A 24800-nucleotide genomic window follows, 5' to 3' on the forward strand; every position below is an offset into this window, starting at 1 on the left:
TTATTAACAGAAATAGGGTCACAAGTCAAATACATGCTTGGGGTCAGTGAACAAATACAAAAGAAGATTAGAGGGACAAAAGAATGTGACTGGAGGGGTAAAATCCCACTGGGGGTTAATCGAGCAGAAATGTATCAAAGAATGTAAACTGCCCTTTCTTTTGTTATTCATCGTACAGGACGGAGTTCCTATGTCCTGCTGATTTCGGTTAGATAGAGCATCATCTCCAGAACGCTATCTTTGAATGAGCTTTCTGTACATAGCCTTACAGAAGGACTCCTACCACACACTAATATTACTTTTAGTATAATAACGCCACCATTACTAACAACAATAATTAAAAATGCCCAGCATAAACATATGAATTACAAAGATTTGCTTCACCTAATATTGTACTATGCAGACTGTCTTTAAAAATAAGAGAAAAATAGCATACAATGTCATGTTTCTGGGATTCTGTTCTGCCCGCAGGACCAAGAATCCACAATTATACTGATTTAGCTCCCTCTTGCAAAGCAAATGAATTAATAAAAATTTATCTGAGGAGATGGCACTGTATTGCTATAGTTTCTGTCTTTTCTAAGAAAGACTATCCTTTCAAAAGGCAGAAAAACAAAAAAAGGAACTAGCATCCCTGATTTGCACCATAAGTACTGGACTTGGTAGGGCCCAAACGGCAGCAGTCAAGAAAAATCATAGGGTACTTAGCAAGCGGCAGCTGATTTGCTCTTCTGATACATGTTCATCGCTCTTTCTGTGACAAGAAGCAGAATATTCTGCCTTATTTGAGCTAGGCACATTTGTCTAATTCTTTAAAATCCCAGCAGTAGAAAGATTCCCTTTTCATCAATTTCCATTTATTATGCTTGTAGCTACATATTGTAATATGAATTCTTCTACCCATGTATGCTGCATATCTATAGATTTTATGTTTTCGCACATCACATGAAAAGCATATTTCAAAACTATTGCATTACCATGTGCCAGAATAATATTGCTATGGAAATACAAACACGTTATCAAAAGAGCATAAAGCAGTGGAGAGAGGGCAAGGAATCCTTAGTTCTATGACTTTGTGCCATTAACTTACTGAGCAATGTTGATAAAGTCTCTTCATCTTATTTTGGCGTACTTTATCTATAAAATAAGCAAGATGTCCTTCTCCAAGGCTGAAATAAATGTTAACTAGTCAATCATACCCTTCAAAAGCAAAACTGGGATTTTTGTCATCAGCGTCGAGATAAATCAGGCTGAGAGACTGTAAATCTCTAAGTTTCAAAGAAAGACACTACACAGATGAAAATTTCATGGCCAGATATAAACTGTGGTAGACTGCTGAAGGATTAATGTGAAACAAAATACTGTAAATGAAAGTGTTCCTTGAACTGAAATCATTGGCTTCCCTAATTACCAATCTAGCTACCTGTACATGCTTTTCCATACAATTTATTTTCACACATTATATACCTCCTTCAGGAATACACGCATTTGATCCTGGATCATTTAGCAAAGCAGACATTGTCCTTTAAGCTAACACTAAGTGCACACTTAAGTGTTCAGCTGGATCAGATTGCAGAGCACTGTGCAAGGCTGAGCCTTTCACAGGGCCACCTGTGGGATTTTCCTCCTCTTTGAACAAAGGCTGCGATGACAGTCTGCACACACAGCGTCTGACCTAGGATCAGCAGCACTTTATGTGCAGACACCCACATAAAGATTTTCTTTACAGAACTGGTTTTAAAATGGAAATGGCTCACTCTCCCCCAGCTCTACTGCTAGACAGTGTTTACCCGATGATCCACAGGAGCTTGTTCTCAACGGGAGCCTGTACACAACTTATTTGTGGGTTAGTGGGCTGGAAATCACACATTTAGGATACTTTCTGAAGGATGTCATCATAATTCCTGCGCTTAAAAGTGTTTAACATTGCATATTCATTGCATACTTGAGAAGATATGATTTATCACAGAGTGGACTGAGACTTGCTAATAAAATAATAACAGACATTTAATGCACAAAAATGTCTATACAAAAATAAAAAACAAACCTCTTTTGCCTAAACTGAGATGCAATTAATACATTTCTAAAAAGCTGTAAGTTTAAAGCAGCTTTCCAAGATTTACATTTTAGTCATTCTAATCCATTTCTATGGATTACAGTCCACTAAAACACAATATTCTGAAGTCTTTGTGCTACCTCAGTGCAGAAGCACTATTTAAAAGAGCTTTTTTTAAAAAATAATGTGGTCAGAATGCTTTAAGAGATATCACTTTATGAAATATAATTAATTATCTTTGTATCATGTGGAAGGGACATGCTATATACTTTGAACAGTGGTTCTGAGATGTACTGAGGTTTGCATAATGCCAACCAACATGCTATATTACTTCTTAAAGGCTTGTGAATAAGAATTTTAGTACAGTCACAACATATATATTGGACTCTTCTAGTAAATTGATCACTCAAATAAAAAGAAAGGAATGTTTTTGATCTGCAAAGAAGATGGGCAAAAAGAAAGCCTGCTCATCTTAACTCTGCGTTAGGGAAAAAATGAACTTTGATCTATCATATTGCAGAGCTGCTTGTATTTCAGTGGCAATTTATCAATTCTTTAATAGTCAAAGCGTCCACGTAGTAAAAGCTTCTTATTCTTCCTAATCTAATAGCTATTATTTAAAATTTTTATTCTGTATGACTTACTGTTCAGTTCAGAAGCAAGAAAGCAACATTATTTCTTAAGAATTCTCTTTCTTACAAATACTGATGAAATGGAGGTCAACACTACATGTTTTGTGCTTCCTGGTGTAAAAACAATGCAGAATCCCACCTTCATACAGTTCTACACCTCTTACCTAACCTCACAGGCAGCGCCACATGTCAGCAGCAGGACTGCCTTCAGGCCAGGATTCAGCAGCACCGCCCTTCAGGGAACGCTTTCTGTGTGTGCTCTGCAGCAGGTCCCATCACCCTGTCCACCCACACGGGGCTGGGTGACTTCCATCCTGTGAGGAGCAATTAGGAAACCTCCTCTGTGCTCCAGCCACCATGAGTGCTGCAATTTGTCTTTACAGGGGAGAGAAAAGGGCTCTTTGCTTTGCCCTGCTGCACAACATGGGTGGAAGGATATGTCCCAAAGTGGCAAACCCAGCTCCGTGGCAAGTCCCAATTTTCTTAGCTGAGGTCTGCTCTGTATTCCCAAGACAATGGAGACGTGAGGATATTCACATCTTGTGGGCCTCTCACAGAAGGATCTGAAATAAGGTTGAGTGGCTTGCTTTAAAACATTTGCTCTGTAAGTCCAAAGAAAGGAGCATTCAAGAGTGCAGATCTAAACTTGCATGTTGTTGTTGCTAAACATGAAACCTGAAGGTCAGAATTCCCACAGTCAACCACTCCTACTCAAAAATACATCAATGTATTTGCTAAATGGAAACTATACTCACATCACATCTTATCCTAATGTCACAAAACCCATAAAATTACAAATCAGTTTTAAAGGAAAATACATGACAGCAAAATATAAGTACACAAAAACTACATTAAATATCAGTCTTCATTTGTCCTTACCACTTCAACTTACCTCTCAGTTCAAAACTACTCACTGCAGTGCACAGCTTGAGATAGTCTAAGATCCATTTTAGAGTGGACTGAAATATAAATGACAGTTCGCACTACACATGAACATAGACAACTGTATAAAATATTTAAATAAAGACAGAAAAGAACAGAGGAAACCAACAGAGCCTTTGGCAGACCCAGCCGTTGGGAATTTAGCAGCTTGAGATTCATTGCAAATTTCATCTTTAATGTTATTTTTAGTTCAATATTTTGTAGCACTCAGAAGTAAATCTTTGTGTGCTGTCTCTTCCTTCTTGTGCCTCTTCCTTTTCTGATCTTTCCTTTTTTTAAAGAAGCTTAATATATTTTCAATACAATTGATTTGTGACATGTTTTGTGGTACTTGTTAGTTACTGTTTCTTCATACAATTCAGTGCAAACCATTACACTGCTGTTTCTTTTTATCTGCTGAATACTGATTGCAATAATTGAATACAAACGGTACCCCCCAATAGTCTTTGTTCCACCATACCTTGCCTTGCATTAAATTCTCTTACATTAATTTTGATTGTTGGGTTAGGGTCAATTTTTCTTTTTTTTTTAGCTTCCTTCCACTGCTCCAAATATTGCCACACACCATGCTTTTTCAGAGCAGTTTTGATTTTATCCTCCGGTCTGCTCTTTGTCTGTGTTGTAAAGCAACAGTGAAACAATATAGAACTGGGAGAGACTGAGAGAGGAGATGGGGTAACATCCATCTACAGAGAAGGAAAGCAAGGCTCTGCCTGGCATCGCCTCTCCTGCACCCCCTGCCCAGGCTGAAGTACGGCAGGTGGGGTAAAGAGCTGGTCCTGGTGCTACTTGTCCCATGCTGTGCCACACAGGCCAATACAGCGATTGGCCCCTTCTCTGCTGGGACAGACACCAGTGAGGCCAAGAAGTGGACAGCATAGGCATACGAGCAGATTGCTATGGGTCAAAGCAAGCCACAGAGAAGCTACAGGACAGTGGCCCCACTGCAAGCATTCATATACTTTCAGCCAAAAGCGAATGCAAGATAACTGACATGCCAGTGGAAGAGAAACAAGAGTATTTCTATCAGACACAGGGGAGTAGGCCTGTGAATGTGGCAATTACCAAAATTTCTGAGAAACTAAATTCTCATCCTGGGTTACCCTACAGCATGCTGCTCTACATTCACACTCAGGTGTCTTGTTTAAACCCAAGTCCAATTTTGTCTTTTGTTATTTAACTTGCCAGACCATTCCTCTTCCTCCCATTGCTGTAATTATAATTTCACAGTTGTGCCATTGATCATGACATTAGAATTAGACTATTCCATACCCTGTGGAACTGACAATAGCTCTGTGATGTTACATGAGAAGGGGACCATACAGGAGATGCTTATCTGCATAGTATAGTATGAACACCATAAACCTACTTTTACTGTAGTTAATTCCAATTTCATCAGCCTATGTCCCACTGTTGAGGACTATGCTGAATTTTTCCTTTTTCACAAAAATAATCACAAGAGGAGGACCTTCCTGTCCATAAAGCTTAAAAAATGCAAGAGAGGTTTTTAATTTCAAAAACCTTATTTCTGATGTACTGACATACTAAGCAATTATTCAATGGCTCTCACAACGCAAGGACTATGAGCCCCAGTTAAATGATCAGGCATCAGTCTTATACAAACAAAAGAAGCACTTCATCCCCACAGTGCATAATGAAATTATGGAGCTCATGGCCATAGGATGGTGTGGAGGTCAAAAGTGTAAATGGACCATAAAAGGGATTACATGAAATCATGCAAAGTAAAATCCATCACTAGCTACTAAACATGATGATCAAGAATAGCTTCCAATCAAAGTGCCTGAGATACAGCTCCTGAGAGGCAGAAGCTCACGGAGGGAGAAGGATTGTTGTATTCTAGCAATACATAAGAGCTCATACTCTTTTTCCCTAGGCATTATTTCCTGCTTGCTCCCAGAAGTCACTGGTCTGTGTGGATAGTTTCCCTGACTCAGGATGGCAGCTACTGCAATGTACTAAAGTCTTCACAAATCTTAGCTCATTTTATTTGACATCTTATGTTTTAGAGATTTTTCCACGATAAATTAAACACAAGTTTATTAAGAAAAAAAAGAAAAAAAAGAAAACAACGTAAAGAGCCATACAGAGGGCAAAAAGAAACTGAGGTACCCAGAAAAGATGGAGATTCGGAGTTCATGCTTTGCCACATGGCTGTGTTTCAGGATCTCACTTTGTGCTAACAGCTAAGTTCCAAGTATGGGCCTGAGGGCCTGCAGTGCTGGAACCACTGCTCATCATCGCTTTCACTGCACTGAATCATTTGGGCCTCTCCCTGCATGAGTCAGGTTTTGAAAGCTGAGCCTCCTCCATCCCGTAGGATTCATTCACCTGTCCCATTACGGCAGTTTCACTATTTGTCTAATGACAACTACAAGTAACGACCTGACTCAAGTCATGTCAATATTCTGCCAAAAACTACCATTTTGCCCTCTCAGCCACCTCCTCCCACCCACCTATAGGTTATGGAACTGTGGGATGGTTGCCAGAGAAATGCAATAAAAAGTAGGAAATGACATGCACAAATAAAACTCACTTACCTAAAAGCCCTGTGCATCAGATCTCTTTGTGTTGCTTCTTCACCCCCACTCCTTTACTTCCAACACTTGTTTCACCACTCTTCATTTCCTCTTCCTTTGCTGCCCATTTTCTTCACATGTTCTAATTTCTGCTCTATTTTCTGTCTCTTTTTATATACTAGTTTTTTGTTTTGTTTTGTTTTGTTTGTTTTGTTTTCATTCGGCTGAAAATGAATAAATTAACGCTTTCATAATTTTTCCTTGCTTTTGAGCCAGTAGAGCATCATGGTATCACTTCACCATTTGTTTCCTCTTTCCACCTTCTTTGCTACACATTTTGTTGATGCTTTTTATCCTTTTTCTGGTTTTCCTCCATGGCAATCAATCCTTCTGGGCAACAATCCCTTTTCAGTGTCTTCATCCCACCTTCTCCCTGCAGAGCTCCTGTTATATCCCTGCAACAGTGCTATCGAGAGCGATTCGAATTTCCAGATTAATTTGTTGCGCTTTGGAAGTCTTGACAGGGTGTAAGTGTTACACTAAACATGCAATACTGAGCATTTCTGATGGAAGCTTTCTGGATTTACGGACACGACTTCATGGAGAAGCAGAGATGTGAAATGGAGCGAAGCAAAGCACCGTGCCAGTGTGGGGTGGAATATTCTCTCTTGCTTAACTCTGTCTAAGCCACTTATTCCACTGTTATTTGGCCTTCCAAATGTCAGAGGTCATTGCCGCCTGAATGTTCTTCCAGGATCCGTCCCTGAAATCTGGACATCCCTCCTGCCAAGAGAACACAATATTAGGAACAGTGCTCTGTTTTAGCTTACAGTTGCTCATATTTTCCAGATATTTAAAACCACTTAGAAGAAACGTCAGTTGATTGAAGCCGCTGAGTGGGCTGCTCATTGCTTCATCCCGCGGCCAGGCTGTGCTTGCTGCTGGGGGGCTGCAAGGCTGGCCCTGCAGCTCACAGGGTCGGGTCTATACATCCAGTACACGCATGTTTGTCAAGGTCTAAATACACTGTAAACCAGATAACGTGTTTAAAATTCAACCCAATGCTGCTTCATCACTATTAGTCACAGGTATACTCAATTCTTAAAGGGAAAACAGTGTTTCAGGCTTGTAAAGTTAGTGAAAAAAATGGAAGCAGCAGTGGCTTTAGCATGTATTTTCTATGCTAAAAATTGAAAGAATGAGAGATTAGGTAGTAACATCCAGAGGTTGGAAGGGAACCTGACTAACTGTGGATTTTCTGCCATAAACATTATCCTGGAAACAATATTTTTGTGTTTCTGTTCCATAACTTTGTTAACAGCACAATAACCCAAGACAGTATCATTTGCACAGCACTTTTTTTAATGCCACCATGCATGAAATACCATGCATAGTGCAAGCAACAAAAAGTATTCCCATTTTGCATCTTGTTTCCATTTATATTAATTACCAGTTTATCTGTGGAAGAATTGTGCAGTATGGGTTTTTCTTGCTTGTTCGTAATAGGTCGTTCATTAAAGAAAATACTAGGAAATTATCTTCTGTGTCAGTGGATACAGAATGCCATCTGGGAAGTGAAAAAAATGAAGAGAAATCAGACTGAAAAAATAAATGATTAAAACCACGAAATGAGTTGTACTTACGGAAACTAAATACTTTAAAAATCCCAGGTGTATCAGGTAGGCTGTAAAAACTGGCACAACATACAGGCGATGCACTCACACCACTGCTCCCTCTCAGGGCCTTCAGTGACTCTGTCACCATGTCCCCCTGTCCTCATGTCCGGCTGCCCATCCTGGGCTGGCTGTTGCACTCGGCCTTGGCACACCGGCACTGCATGGATGCTCTCTGCCATTTCCTCCTGCAGCTGTCTGCTTCCTGGCAGCTCTCCATTCTGTTCTGAGCTTTATTCCGAGGTGCTTTTTAACCAACTCTTTAGCACAGGGCAGTTGCAATATAACAGCCTCCTCCCTGGAGCCACAACCAACAGGTAGCTCACAAACTCCTCCTGAAACTTGGGGTTCCCTGTTCTGACCCCACCTGGGGTAACCTGAATTTCACCGCTTGTCTTGGTGAAGTCAGGTGGATGGGCTCAGTAAGGAGGGAGATGCCTCCAGATAAGGAAAACATACAATATACTGATAAATATATTAAGATAAATATGGCCATATGCCAGTTTTTCCCCCTCATAAATAAGGCTTTTGTTTACCAAATGTTCAGTTTTGGTTATGTCACTATAAAAAAATCAAGCAGCTGGTAATTCAGGCTTGATTAGCAGGTCTCCAGTTTTGATTAGTAAATTACTGTAGTAATCAAGGTTAATTCTCATTTCAGAGCTATGCCACAGATTTTATCTCTTCCAGAGAACTGGATTTACCACTCTGGAAAAGAAATATTTTAATAAATGTGACAAAAAACATCCAGGAATAGAAAGCAAAAGCAGATCCAACAGTTTTTAAAATATAGGGAAGGAGTGCAGCAATGCCATTCTAACACAAAATGGTTAATGTCCTAGGAATAAAACTCCAAGATGCAATTTTGCAGATGATTTCCACATAATATATGCAGAGATTGCATTGCTAATTCCTTTTACCTTGTTTTTCTATTTCTATCTTTAAAAATTGCTTTCTTTGGATCTTCATCTTTCATTTTAAGAGGGGAAAAAAAAAAAAAAAAAAGTGTACAGAGAGGCTTAAAGAGAAGCCCAAGAGAGCATTATTAGTAGAAAGATAAACAGTAGAATGGATTCTAACTGAGCCAGAAAACATCATTGTAGAATTTACATAAAATTTAGTTTTCAACCAAACATATTGCACATCCAGTTCCAGCTCATCTCATAATGAATATTCAAGCTTTCAAATGACCCACATGTCCCATAAGTGAGCAAGAGTCCCCGAAAGCCATCATTGTCATAGAAGAGGCACAGTATTAAAAAACAATAAGAATTCATCAGGGATCTTCCTTTTCTATGAAACTTTTACTGAATCTTTAGTCTGCAAATCTTCTGATTATTTGAGCCGTACAAGTCTGTCAGGGATTTGGGTACTACAGGATAACACATTTTTATATGGATTTTAATTAGAATAATACTATTGTTTTCTAGGCACAATTCTGGGTCCGATTCGGTGTTTCTCTCTCACATCACTTTTGTATAATTAGGCACTCAATTATCTAAAATAAATGTGAAGTTTTGCTTTATCTGCTCCACGCTGCAGACATTTCTCAGATAGGAAAGCACAGGCAATTTTTAGATATACTACAGTAACTCAAAATATTTAGATAAATTTTTTTCCTAATAACACTGAAAGAATTGAGGACCCAAAACATATGGGAAGAGAAAGACAATAAAAGAAGACTTTGACGTAAAGTTATACATTTCCAGTGTCTCTTGAGGAAAAAAAGATTTTCTCTAAATAAACATACTATGTCTTTTTGAAAAAGGCTAGGAAGGAATGTACAATTTACTTCTGCTTCATTACATATCATACCATATATACCACATATATATTTGCTTATTCTAGTGGAACAGTAAGACTAGGGTCACCTGTGCTTCTAATTCAGCACTTTGGTTCTGACGATGGCAAACATAAAATGCTTCAGGAGATTTCTTCTGAGTGCTCGAAAGTTGATAGCTGTCATGCGAGCTAAAGCAAATAGATTCTTATTCTTCCTGTGTTTTAATTTGTACAACTCAGACCCAAATATTTAATGTTCAGCCCTACCTGCATGGCTTATTTACACACCAGCACCTAATGACATAAACACTGGCAAAAGTAGAAAGCAACATGAGCTGTAAATGTTTATTTGGGATTAATCCTCAGCTAAAATAATCATAATTATTTGTGTAGAAAGTAAGCAGATACAGACGGGACTTACTGAGCACGTTGGGGACCTGCCTCACACAGCAACAAGTTAGGAAGCCCCACACTTTGTGGGAGAAGAGGAAAAAAACATATTTACATCAGAAAGTCTATAAAGCATCATAACTCCAGGAAAAGTGTGTGCGCTTTTTTGCTGGTCTGTCTCACATTGCAGGACAAATTTCACCTGGGGAAGGAAGGTGTGGGAGGGGTGCAGCAATTCCAACCAGGTCTTTGCATGAACAGGGAACTTTCGCAGATTTATGGCTCACCTCCATCTGTACAATGGCTCCTCAGATCTGGCAGATTTTACTCTTCACATTTCACATGGTTGGGCTTTTTGTTTGTTTGTTTTGGCTTTCCTTTTCTTTGCAGCTCTTCCAAGTTACAGGAAGGAAGCACACAGCTGTCATTCCTCAAGGAACTGCGCAGGAGACAGTGGCCTCTATGAGCATGAGCACCTCTCTCACCACCAGTCAGCATGCAGACATGCTCCAGTAGCTTGAGATTCTTCCTGAGCCGCATTCTTGGCCAAACACATTGCTTTCCCAAGACTTTGGTGAATTTGAGTGAGCAGCTTAGGAATATGGCTGCACTACAGATAAAGCTATGTTGGAGGTCAGTAACAAAATTCTGAATAAAATTCAAAACTGTAGACTCCAGAAGATTGCTATACCTTATTCTATTGAGAGATAAAAGCTCAGAACAGGAGACAGCAGTGCCTTGAGACCTCCTGGGCTTGCACAGGGCAGCATGCAACTGGCTATTCACTACCCTTCTGCCAACCTCCAAATGATCAACGTGGCCAGAGAGCCACTGCAATCCTGTTATCCCTGGCAGAGCAATGGTTTCTAAAAAGCAGCCTGGCCTAGTGTAGACAAGAGGAGTCATAAGGTTTCTGGGAAGGTAGTTAATTTGTCTGCAGGTAGGATGGCATCACTGAACGTGATCGACTCTATTTAAGGTGATTAACAACGTGTTATGTTGCTTGTTTTGAATAAAGACTATAGGCCAACTTCTGCCCTGGCTCAACTCCCACTGAAGTCAATTGTTTAGCCTGAAAAATGGATTACAGGATGTGGCTATAATTTATGCATAGGAAAAAAAAAAAAAAAAAGGTAGAAGATTTTGCTTTAGAAACAATAATTCTTATTTATGTGTACTGCAGCAGTGCCTCAGACCCAAGATTCTTTTGTGGGATGGCATCCAAATACCTAGGAAATACCGGCATGGCCCGTACCCCAAAGAGTCTTTAATCTAAGCAGAAGACAAGAGACAGCAAACAGATGGGAAGAGGGGCAGAAATGACAAGGTAACTGGAGATAATTATGATCACTATGCAGTCACAGCACATCAGCTGCTTAACCACCATCATTTTTTTAAGGTGTCACAGCAGAGGAGAGTTTTAAGGGAGGATGTGAAGAAGGGCAATTGTAGTGGCTTGGCTGATTTTTATAGCAGTGGATGCAGAGAAGAAAACAGCATGGTTCAAAATTTAAAAAATGAGTGGTGAGATCCAGACTGAATGGAGGATGCACATGGATCTGCCAGTAACAGTGGAAGTGACAGCAGCAGATAGGATGGGGAGAGCCTGTGATGGGCCTTAAAACATCTGTAGGATGCTTTTAGCTGCAGGGCGAGGGAAGGAGACAACAAAAGGTGCATGGTGGAAGAGGAAGATTGTACAACATTAAATTTAGAAATGCACCCCTGCAGCAGTGTCAGTGAACGGGCAAGGTACCCATCTGCTGAGGCCAAAGTAACTGAGGCTCACTGCTGCAGTTTGCCGGAGTGATTGAGCTGTGCTAGTAGAAAGACTGAGTTGCAGATACATGGTACAAGAATCAGATTTGTCCAATTACACACAAATATAAAGATGAAGAAAGATATCATATTGAGAAAGATGCGTGCCTAGAACTTGAAGTGATAGAGGTGATACTGTGGTCACACGTGAGGCTTTTGTTTTGTAAGACCCTTCTGGCAGGAAAGAGATTCCCTGTTCTTGAAAAGGAGAATAATTCTGAAATGGTTTATATCTGACAGAGTAGAAAACATTTTGTGTGTTAGAAAAGTATATGGCAAAGTGAGACTAATAGGTGACAAAGAGTCCTCTTCAAAGGTTTTAGGGCTTTTTTTCCCATAATATTAATTACTGTATTGCCACTCTGCCAAGATCATGTTTCAATAAACAAATCAATGGAAACAGCTCATTTTTGTTTGCCATAATATATGCACCATTTTTGTGTGCCATTTTGGAAACTACATACGGGAAACTTCAGTATGGAGCTGCTTATACATACATGTAGGAGTAACTTTCTGAGAGCCTGACCACTCCAACCTCATCCTGAATGAAAGCAAGGACAGTACATGGGCTACTGCAAAGTGATTTATATATTATAAATATATAAATTGATATCTAAATTACTGCCAGAGCTCTGACCTTGATTACAAATGATCATAAAATAAAGAATACTTTGAAGTGCCCCAAACTGTAGATCAAAACACTTGTATATTCATCACTTTGACTAAGATCTAGCCAAGATTTTGTTGGCCAATAAAGACTGCAAATTAAATAGAAAACAGGCCCAGTACAGAGAGGTCATGGCTGGTTTTTTAAATACTTACAGTCCTTTAGGGCAGGATGTCTGTGCTGCTTTAATTGTTCAGAGTTTCACTTTCTGCCATGGGACCTGCAAATGTGCAAGCCTCTGTCTCATAATGCTGCAGTATAAACCTCCATTTAAACTTGATGGGTCCCTTCTCATCGGAGTTTTATTTTCCAGGCACTTTTGTGATGCGCTTTTTTATGAGCAGTGTGAATAAATACAATAGAGACATTACCTATGCAAATGGGCAGAACAGAAATGTCTAGGTTTAGGAAAAAAGAACAAAATTCTACTTTAAATATATATGTATATATGTATAGAGTAAAAAACCCCAATAGCTTCACTTTTCTTGTTTTAAGAATGATTTTCTTCTAATATTGCTGCCAGTCAGCATTTCTCTGAGGAATGCACTAACTATGCATGATCTGATTGGCAAAATGTGAAAGTGAGCTAAAGTTCAGTCTCAGTACTCAGCATTTTGATTCTTCTCCAGTTTGTAAAGCCATGCCCATGACTACAGTCATGAACGCTCGTAACTTTTGGGAGGAGTGGCTTCTTACAGAGCTACTTATTCCCATTCACATCAAGATGTATGAAGGGCAACCTCTGGAAAAGCTGTTGAGCTGTGCTTGATAGTGTGCAAACAATGCACTATTGTACAAGTGCCGTATTGAGCTACCATACTATCACAAGGTGAGCAGTGCCCTATGTTCCCCAGTGAGCAGCTTTCAGCTATCTGAGGACTGTTTTCAGTGAATCAAGTTTATAGAAAGCTTTTACTGTCACTCAAAAGGAACATCTTTGTGGATCATGTCCTTAAAATATAGGCCATATTCCCATTTTTAACTTCTGGAAAGTTGTAATCTACCTGGACTCTAAATGGTTTCTATATTTAGGAGAGAAAATCACTGTGACTCACCATGGAGCAGGACACTGGATGGTCTCTGATTCTGTCATTTATTTGCCTGAAAAACACACAAGAGTTAAGATTTATGATGCAGGTAATGTACATCTCTGTTGTTGGTGGAAAGGGAGGTGTTGGCTTTATGTGTTATCACGCTAAGGGTGTAAACAAAAATGAAGAAATTAGGAAAGTTTGATTATCTTCTAGCTGGTAAAACATCAGTTTTTTTATACTAAATTAAACTTTCAAGTATGCAAGATTCACCTTACACTAAAATGAAAACTTCAGATACTAGCCTGGAGACCAATTAAGCCTTTAGTAATCAGGCAGTCATGATAAGTAATGATAGTGCAGAAGAAAATAGAGATTAACCATTACTTCACATCACAGTGCAGATCCTCTATAAAATTCATATTGTTCCTAATGCACTTTTTCCTATTCTTCAAGCTGAGGTTAGACCACATTCTGCTTTTAGTTACATCATTGTATATTTGGAGTAATACTATGAAAGTTCACTGAATCGATGAGGATTTTGTATTTTTGTTGAGGTCTCAAGTGAGATATTCCTATGCTCCCTGTGCTTTGGACTGTTTCATTTCTTTGTCTCCTTCCTTGTTACTTATTCTTTTTCAACCTCAGTACTTAAATTACTCCATCTTCTCCTACCCATTCCTATTGCTGTTTTTTATGGCTTTGGGTGGGTGGTTAACTGGCATTGGGAAGAAAAGCCACACAGGAATACATCCGCATATAGCATTATCCAGAACACCATGCCTCCTTCTCTTGGTTACTTCAATGTCATTATGAAACATGCTATATATTTATTGTTTAAACAATCTTAAATAGTAGAAAAAAGAACACTGCTTTTTTTTTTTTTTTTTCTTCTGAGGTTGTCATCTATTACAAAATCCTACTAACACAAAAAAGGAGCAGTTAAATGAGTGCCTTAATTTGCTTGCTATTGAAAAGCCGTTACTATAACAAACAGCAGCAAGACTTTTAAATCAGGCCTGTGGAACAAAGCATTCCAGTGTCATTTTTACATTAGTGATTACAGTTGATGTCATTTTCACAAAACAAAATTATAACCAAAATGGATACTTCAGGTCAAAGTGCTGCAAGGAGTATATAGATACATTTCCATCAATAAATCTGCCCTTTTCCTGCCCTGACATAAGTGTTCAACCCCTTGTGATTGACGTTTTTACCACTAAATTATACTATGTCTGCTTCTAGAAGAAACGTCTCCATTACAAAATTAGCTAACCATCAACATAACATAAAATAACTTCAACATGGTGTCATTTCACAAGAATATTGATTCTTACAGACTTACTGGATTAAATCCTGGTTTCCCATAAAAGGAGGAGCCATTATGTCTTTGGTAGACAGAAAAATATATATTGTGGAACGATGTATATTGAGGTGATTAAAACTTCATTGCTAGGCACAGAAGCATAAGATTTCATCCTGTGGCAATACAAAATAAAGAAAATTGACAACACATTAATATGAACTATGCAGATGTTTAAGAAGCAGCTACTATTCCATCATTTTATTTTCATCTGCTGGAAGATACTTCTGCTATTGGTGGCAGGAGGAAAAGTCATCAATTCTTCAACGCTGACTACTGAGTCTGCCAAATTCTTTTCAGGACCTTTGCATGTAAATTTATCCTGGCTTCATTTTCCTCCAGTGCTATTACAATTCTTCATACCTCACAGGATGTTGTGAGCTTTAACTCAGACTTGGAAGGTCTTTTGGATGAACAATGCTATTTAAGAGCAAATAGTCACAACGAGCAGTTGTAGTTTCTTCTTACATCAAAACTGTAGAAAGGAAAACTAATTGGAGAATAGATTTTTACTGCTCTCACTACTTCACTTTTATAGACTTGCCCTAATATTGAGTCATGGAATAATAATAGTGGGCACAAATTCTGTAATTTTAATGAAATTACATTGGCGATAAATTTGAGTCTGTTCTTTGGGACCAGTTGCACATCAGAGAATTTCCTAAGGGAGAAAACAACACCTCTGTGACAACAGTCCCCTCCTGGAACTTACAATATTTGATATTTCAGCCTGATTCCTTCAAATACAGATGAAAAAAAACATGAAAAAAGGCACAATGTAAATTCAATTGCATACACAACAGTGTCCAAAAGACTCTACTGTGCTCAGAGTACATTTCTACCATAGGAGAGTCATTACACGTAGCTGCCTATCGGGACGGATGGTACTGCCCCCAACCCCTACCCATTAGGGCCTGGAGAGGACAATGTTACAAGTCTCTGCCCACTCAGTCCTTTTTTGTTGTCACATTACTATTTTATCATTTTGATCTCCTCCTTACTGAAGATAAAAGACACCACGGGAGGGATTCATGAATGAGTACTGTTATTTATCGACCCAGGACTTTTTGAACATTTTTTCCCCTCTGATTCATCGGCCACTTTTCCATATTCGAAAAGCAGTTCATAAATCGTTCAGCACCAGCAGAAATTAATAATAATGAGTTCATTTACATAAAAGGACTCATCCTGCCAGTTGCTGATAAAGTTTGAAGCCAGAACCTTGTCAGCAAACAGGATTTTTGCTGGCAGTGCAGGAAATAATCTTTTGTTTATAAATTAATTAAAACACAATTTTCCCTCTGTTTTCAAGGCTGTTAGAGGGGCATTTGTTGAGCAAAATATCCTACATTTTCCTTTTCTAACAAATGGCATTCATTGCCCATACTGGAAAGAGAGGTTTTCAGTAGCATTAAGTAAGGCTTTCAGGAGAGAGGAATGTGCTTGGACTTGTTTTCACTTTTTGAGTGAGGATTCCTTGCAAAGCCACTGGGAGCTGCATTTCATGAGGTTTTGTTTGAATATATTCTTTCTTCTGGATTTGTGTGTGTTCACTCACTCCTCCCCCAAGTTCCAGTCTGAGTTTCAAGTTCAAGTGAACTGAAAATCTCAACAAGAAACTCCCACGTTTCCTCTGGGCTCGTGACAAACTCATGAGTTTCACATGACTTTGATGCAAAACTATAATCGGTCCTGGGTTTTATTTATTTTTAAGGAGGGATGAACCTGAATGAACATTTCCATAAAACCAAGGGTAGAATCTGTGAATGGAAGTGTAATGCCAGCACACACATGTGGTGTGTCTGTTTCATTATGTTTGGATGCCAGAAACTCTTCTCCTCACTCCAAGACCAGATTTACATGATTTACTCTTATGGAGCTCAATAGGATCTACACTGCTGTAAGATAACCAGAGTTTTGAAACCTAAGTTTCACAACAAACTAGATCCAACAGCTTGAACCAACAGTTCAAGGACCGACTCCCTCCAGCTCAAAGCTTCATGGTTCTGCTATGAGGTGGGACAAATTTAACAGAAAAAAACATACATGAACCACATTCATTTTCCTTTGGAATGCTGCACATTGCCATCTGTCCCTCAGAGCCCTGCTGGCTCAGCTCAGGCTGCCCCAGGTGACTCCACGTACCAGGGGTTCTGTGATACCACAGAGTATCTTCCCTTCCCATGTGCCTACTGCAGCCTACATATCTACATCAAGCATCCCGTTTCCACTCCACAACCCAACCCTACAAATTATGCACTGCTGTATTCAACACTGTGACATTTTAAGTTGCTTTTAGCATTCAAACCTGGCTCTGCTCAGACAAAGGTGGACAGCTGAAAATCCCCACATATTTCACTTTTCTAAGTTATGCAGCACAGCACTCAGATTTGCAAGGAGGTAAATTAACATTTTACACAAAAACTTTCCTAATTCTCTCCTGGTATTTTGAAAAGAGTAAAACACTAGAGAGTCAAGAGTCATTGGAAAAGAGTGGAAATTCTTCTCAGCTTGCTTATTTCTTTGTGTACGGCACTATTAATTGAAATGGTGATATAGGATAGGATTTGCTGGTTTGTTCAGTTTCTTAGCCTTGGAGAGTTGTTGTTTGATATTCTGATTTTTATTTGCATTTAAGCATTTGTTTAGCAAACACAGAACAGGTTGTTTTCACAAAAGAAAGACTGAAAGTTGGAAATGTGCAATATTAATCTGATCTATGCAACATGTACGTGTATGGCTTCAATAGAAAAACTATATTAAAAAAAAACAACAACAAAAGGCATGAAATGCCTGTTTCTACTTCTGCTCTTAATTGGTGACATCTGGGTTTGTTGAGATTGAATGAAACTTTTATTTTGTGATTTTGAGAAGGAAGAGATGTCTGACTAGTTATCTTTATATGGTTTCATTTCCTCTCGTGTCCCCTTCTCTTTCATTTTACTGTTTGAAGACTTCTAAGGTAAGCACAAGGGAGCCAAGATTTCTGCCTGCAGTCCAGAATGAGCTCTGCACCACTTTCCTGCAGCACCAGCATGGGCGGCTCACTTCAGCTTTGCGCTCTCATCTGTAAAACAGTTAATGACACAGCTCAGAAAACTTTGCGCTATGTTCATCAAAATCCTTATGTAAAGCTAATGTATAGTATATTTACATTAGTATTCAGAACGCTTCTGATTTTGCATTAGTAGGATATAGTTTTTCAGAAAGAGGCTTTCTTAGGAAATTTGGTTTTAATTACACTTGAATTGCAGTTGCCTACACCCACACAAGCTATCTGTAGGTGTAGCTTATGGAAGCTTCTACGTAGCAAGTAGCATGTTGCTTCACCAACCCCCCTTACATACATTGGATAATGATTGATCTCACCAGGTACCACCAGTTCTTACCACTGTGCGATCAGAATTCGGCATCACAGCTTTATCGTGGCTCTGTGTCACAGTGTATTTTTTCTCTTTAGCAATCATTTATAGAACTCAATATATGCAGGAATATTAAATAGTGAATATTTCTATGGCCTGGAACAGAAAACAGCAACTGGAATCCAGTTTCCAGCAGAAAATGTCTGAGGGAAATTTCTGTCTGTGGCAGCAAAATGACACGCCAAGCAGACAGAAAGCAACATTCATAATGTTAGGAGCCCACTTTCTGCAGTGCATAAATTCAAGACAATGAAAACGTAATGAATAAAGCATTTCGAGAGGTGATTGTGACAAGGACAGCATGGGGGAGGAGGGGTGGTGGATCTGGGGATCTGGCAGCCGACCACTGCGAGTCGGCCACGCTTACTGCTGGGAGGGGGCTTGAAACTGGGAAATGTTTCAGGCCAAAGGTTCCCAGAAAACTTTCCCTTCCCAAGCAAGAGAATCAAGAGCAACACTGAGATGGAGAACAGAATCAGGCTGCTCTATCTAGCTGCGTAAGACCCTGATTCTTCACAACATCTGGCTGCATGTAAAGGATTTCAGCAATACATAAAGGATCCCAGCTCTTGCAGACCAGGCAGTCTGCTGGAAGCATCCTACTGCAATAGAAACTTCAGTATAAAAATTCATCAGCCCCAAACAAATGCCTGTTGGGAGCTGCAAAAAGCCACTAAGTCCTGATCCCTGTAGGAGCTCCAGACATTGCTGGAAGCCACTGCTAACAAGGAGCCAAATCTGGAGCTGAGGCTGCTTGGAACCTCTGAGGATTTGGCCTTCGATTCGAGCAGCCTGCAGACCCCAAAGCCCAATCCTGGGAGGCTGCTGTATAATTCTGAATAAGCTGTAGGGGAGAAAAATCTGAGGAAAGCTTTCAGCCTTCTTGATTGGTTTTAGCAAAGATTTTCAAAGTTATCTTTAGAAGGAAAAGGGCTAGGAAAAAACCCAGTTAAAGGAAATCTGAAAACCCACATTGTGTTCCTGCCCTCTCCGAAACAGGAATCGTTTTCAGTCTTGTGCCTGGTGGCAAAGGTAAGTTTGAGTAGAAAAAGAGAATAAAAAGAATTATTGTTATAACCAGCATAAAAACACAATTGAGGCTGATGATTCTGTTACTCATTTTCACACTCCTGCACAAATCTGTGTGTTTTCCATTTCTGAAATCGGCCAAAGATTTTCAAATGTCAAATACTTTTTTTTTTGTAAAATTCCTAACAGGAAGCTGTAATCAGAATATCATTAAAACCTTTATTCTATACGTACACCATGCCAAACTTTGACAGATCATCAGCTGGACTTTACAAAATCCTGAACATTAGCACAATAACTGCAAAACTAGGGGAAAAAAATGAATAAAATATGAGAAATAAGAAACAGAAAATGTCAGCACGCTTGGGTTTTTTATGCTCTCATGATGACTTCTGAATATTGAGGGATTACATCTTAAGGTTTTTTTGGGATCACACTTTCAAGATTTCCTACACAATCATGAGAACCAGAAAGTTTTGTTCTAATTAAAAAAAAAATCCTTTCGCTTTTACAGGAGCTGAGGCTTTAAATAAAATACCAAGTACCTCAAAGTTAATGATTAAATTGTAAGAACTGGCAACTCTGCCTATAATAAGCAAGCAAAACTGCTCAGAAGCTGGTAAAGAGGATGAGAAATAAAGTGCTGTACAAGATGGAAGAAGCTTTTGTAACATTACTGCTTTGGAGAGGTTGCATTCTTACCTTAGGTAGGTGCTGCTGTGAGACACTAACCTCTCAGGTGCCAAGGCATGGCTTTTCGTGGGACACTCTGAGACTTAAATGCTCACAAGCAATTTCAGTCCACTCTCACTTTTTCAGATTGTATTTCTCTCTTTCCTTTGCATCTGATTTTTTTTTTCCCTTTGCTATCAGACTGTTTCAGTGAATTTCTTTTTAAACAGTTCATTCCTTCTCTTCCCTCAGCTATTTTCTTCACATTCCTATCTCTCCCATCTCTGCATTCACTGATGAGCATGCTCAGGCCTGGCATGTTGGTGGGCTGTCATGCAGCCCAGGCAGGTATCAATACATGGCAAAAATGGTGAGTTGAAGGGACCTTCCAGAGCAAGGCTTCCCAAATATTTGTGCTCTGATTGATTAATATCAACTCTCAAAATGTCTCATCTATCACCACACACCAAATTTCTCACTGTGTCAAAAGGACCATTATTTCTAACAACCTCCTCCCTATCCGGCCATCTGCACTGTGGGAGAATTGCACCTCTATTACTCACTAAGACAGACACTATTGAACCTGTTCTTAAAGTCTCCTTGGGACAAGATGACGTAAATAATTCCTAAGGAGCTTCTTGTAGTGCTTCATCATGTTAACAGAAGTAAAATCTGTCTGATATCTTTCCCAGGATATCATCTCATTCCTTCCCAGCAGACATGAAAGAAAGAGGAAGGTAGTTCTGTCCTCTATGGTGTCCTTCCTTCTTCCTCCTTTTTGCTCTTCCATTCAGCATCAGTCCATCCCTTGCAATGGACATGGAGTGGTGTTTCGGTGTATCCAGAAAACAGTGTTTCTTTCAAGCAATAGGAAACAACCCTAAATAAGAACAACTGGAATATTTAATTCCAATGTCAGAAGGGATGCAGATGTGAGTTCAATTAATTATTTTATAAGCTCTTTCAAATGCAAAAAGTGTTTCATAGTAAATGACAGATGTGTTTGTCTTAAATAAATACATATGTTTATACATCTGGTATTTTCAATAGGTGTTGTGGATATGTGACTATATGAAAACTGGCTCTATGATTTTAGATTTTGGAACACATTTCCTTCATTTAGAATTCTAGAAGACTTGGAAGCTACATTCTTGTTTTTAAAGAACACAAATATTTTCATCTTGAAACACTGAGGAGACTACAAAGCCTGTGGTATATATTCTAATGTGATGTTTTAAAAACTTGAGATAAGAAAGAAAACACGTAAGATATTCTCTTGACATCTCATTTGTTTACTGCCAGATTAGAGGTGTGCCATAGAAGTAAGGGATGGAGACTGGCACAGATTTAAGAAGAGATGTGACTGACGATGTCACTGGTGACCTCAATTTCATTACTGGAGTGGCTCAGCTAGAGCAAATACGGAGATCTGTCCATCTGTGCTCAAAATCCAGAACCACTTCAGGTGACCACAGTTGTATCACACAGCGTATTAGATTACCAAAGATATAGGAAAACCAATCAAAACACTGACTATACCAAATAATAATATCATAATCATTGTCATTTGATAAAGTAACTTAAATGTGTATATTGAGATTGCTGAAGGAAGGCTGAGGGATGGCTATCTCCTAGTCTTTCTGTTTTCATTTACAGCAAGATCTCTCTGGAGATGTTGAGGAATTTACATCTATCAGAAAATTGCTCACTTACTGAAACCAGCTATTTTTAAGGTTTTATTTAAGGGAGATAATGAATAAGACTAAATTGATGTCAGGCATGAAGTAATTTTAACCAATACATTCAAAGTCTATAATACAAAATATTTGAAAATTATATGTGTAGTAATCTAAAGTAATGAGATGTTAAAATTCCTTGGAACCTAGAAACTCTTCTATTCATTCTGTTCTTCTTTTGCTTTCAACCTCACTGTGGGAGGCTCCATCTCTGACATCTTTATATATGATGTTCTCATTTCAAAATGCCACTGAACCTTCAAATGAACACTTGCCTATGATCTTTGAATACAAAAATACTTAAATCAAGGTTTTTATATTTTAGTTCACTCAGCCATTATATGCAGTGAACGAATTTTGGTATTTAGTCTAAGTCTTATTTCAAAAGAAAGGGAAAAGACAAGTCAAAATGAAAACAATAGCTCAGTAGAACGAAATATCAGCAGTACCACATAATTTCTAGACAGGATATTTTAAACATGTTTAAAAGAAGGAGAAATTTAAAATCCTTTAGAAAGTTAAATCTGGAATAAAACATAGAATCTTTCTAAGTGAACTGCTTACAAGTGAAGTAGGGCAAGCAGTCTTTGTATGCTATTTGCAGGCTGGCGCCTATTCCCAATGTTAGTGTGGATATGACTTGTATGAACAGCTTCAAGGAACTATACCATTGGTGGACACTGGAAGAGAACAAGCAAGCAAGAAGAGCTTGTTGTTCTATGGTGGGTGCAGTTATCATGAACATGCTTCCTTAAAGGCTTTGAATTAACCTCTTTTTTTCTCATTGAGCTATAGAGATTTAATAACCATAAGCAGGTTCTGATGACGTTTGCTAGAACAGACTACCATCTATAGTGCTCCCTCTAAATCCACTTTACAACCATAATTTGTTATGACATAAACAAACTAAACCAACTGTATCAGTTGCTTGATGTAATAACACAGGTCTGCTACTGAACAGTGAGTCTCAAGTGAACCTTCTATTTCCTTTCTTAAGATCATGTCTTAAATGTATGGTTTCCACAGGTAATCATTTCTCACTACTTTATTTTTGCTACCAATATAATTTTTTTACCATTATTTTCTTTTCAGGGAAATGAGGTTGAATTGTTAAGTCTTAGCAGCTACAAGCCTTCATTTCACTTACTTTAGAATTCTCCACCTAATCTCCAATTGTATTCCACTGTTTATTTTACTTTTAAGAGATTTGTCATATGCAATCAGTTCTCAACTTTCTAATGCAGTCAGAATTCACTGTTTTTCAGGGGGTCAATGCATCAGACAAGAAATTGTTTCAGTTTTCATTTTCAGTAACCACTCATACAGTAAGTATGGCAGGCAGTGAGCTTCACAGTGCTTTCTGTGCTTGGGATAGGCTTCCAATGTGCATTTCTCCTCAAATCTTTTACTGACTCTAAATGTCATCCTGGTGAAGCAAGAAGCTGGCTACATCCCGCTTAAAAGCTATGATGACTCAAGAGCTGTGATTGTTTCTGCCTTTCATCCTTTCGACAGGATTGCTGCCTGAACTGCAGTAGTATAAAACCAAGCTCACTATACTACATGGACTTCAAAAACACGAAGAAGCTAAAGCTTATCTACACAAAAATGCTGAAGCTTATCTGGAGGCAGAAACAACACAAACATGGGTACCTCCCTCTGAGAAATCCCAAAGCCTGTTCTTAGCATCAGTTTAACTGATAAGAACAATATTAAGATTTTTTTCATCTTAACTAGGTGACTGTAAATGACTCACATGTGAGCTGTGCAGCTGTGGGAAGCAGAAGAATGCACATCCTTAACATTGTATATGTACGCATTAAACCTGTATTGCTGGCAATCCCCCTCCCCCCAGCCCGAACTGTACAGGCCGCAGAGGTGTGTTCTGGAGAACAGGAAACGCCTGAAACATTGATATAAAAACAAAATTTTAAAAAAGAGTAGCACTGGTTATAGTGGGAAGTGGACAATACATGACTTGTAAGAGACCATTAAAAGCACATCCAGACCTGAAAGTAAAAATCGTACAGCAGTGATCCTTCTAAAAGAGATTTTAATGCTTCCTCATTTTAGAAATTCAGATAAAGTGTTGAAAAAAAAATGCCATATTTAATAAACAGCTTTAGGATTTTTTTGCAGTATTCTATTCTACCTAGAAATACATAATAAGCTGTAGAGTAACCATGAAAGCACTTTTCTAACCTCAACATTTACTATTCAAGTCAAGAGTGATTTTTATCTGTTTAGCATGGTTTAGACCAGCTTAAAATTGAGTGTATTTTAAAGGCATTGTAGTTAATGCTCTTGCTGGCCAAATTTTTCAGAAAGACATTAAGAACTCAGCTAAATGCACGAAGTAGTAAGAAAACCAATTAAATATATAGCTATTGAAAGTATCTATTCCATCTGTAGAGTGCACAACTTCCTTTCTAGGACTATAAAAGAATATATGGTAGTATGGGAGATACAAGTCTTGGTTTGTCATATTTTCCTGAGGGTGACTGCCCTGGCAATGTATATGGCAATGAAGAGGTTAAAAATCTTCCCTGGAGTAACAGAGGAAACCTTTTCTTCCCCAAAGGTATTGCCTCAGCTGCTAGAAAAGAGGCAAGTTCCTCCAGGTGACGATGTAGGTGGTTGATTGAGGTAGCCCAGCAATGGTTAAGTCTGCTGGGATCAATTAAGATGACCCAGATACAAAAAGTAAGGAGAATGTTTTTGCTCCCTTATTGCTCCCGGTTTCCCACTCTTGACTCTAAGCTGTGGGCTGCAGAACTGAGTCTTGAGGAGCACAGTTAGGCTGATCTGTTGTTATCAGTTGAGTACCTTCAGAAACTAATTTCTTTTTAAGCAATAAAATCCCACTAATTTAAGATTTGTGCAAAAACAATGTTAACTTCAATATCTCAATGTAGTATCCATTCTTTCTGCAACCCCTCTAACTTTATGTTTTAGACCCAGACCTGGCAATGGTGTAGCCAACCAACAGTCACTATCTATGAAAACATTTGTTTATAAAGCTTAACCAAGAAAAATATTAACATGTTTCT

The sequence above is a fragment of the Meleagris gallopavo genome, chromosome 13 (genome assembly GCF_905368555.1).
Source record: "Meleagris gallopavo chromosome 13, MGAL_WU_HG_1.1, whole genome shotgun sequence".
Taxonomy (NCBI): domain Eukaryota; kingdom Metazoa; phylum Chordata; class Aves; order Galliformes; family Phasianidae; genus Meleagris; species Meleagris gallopavo.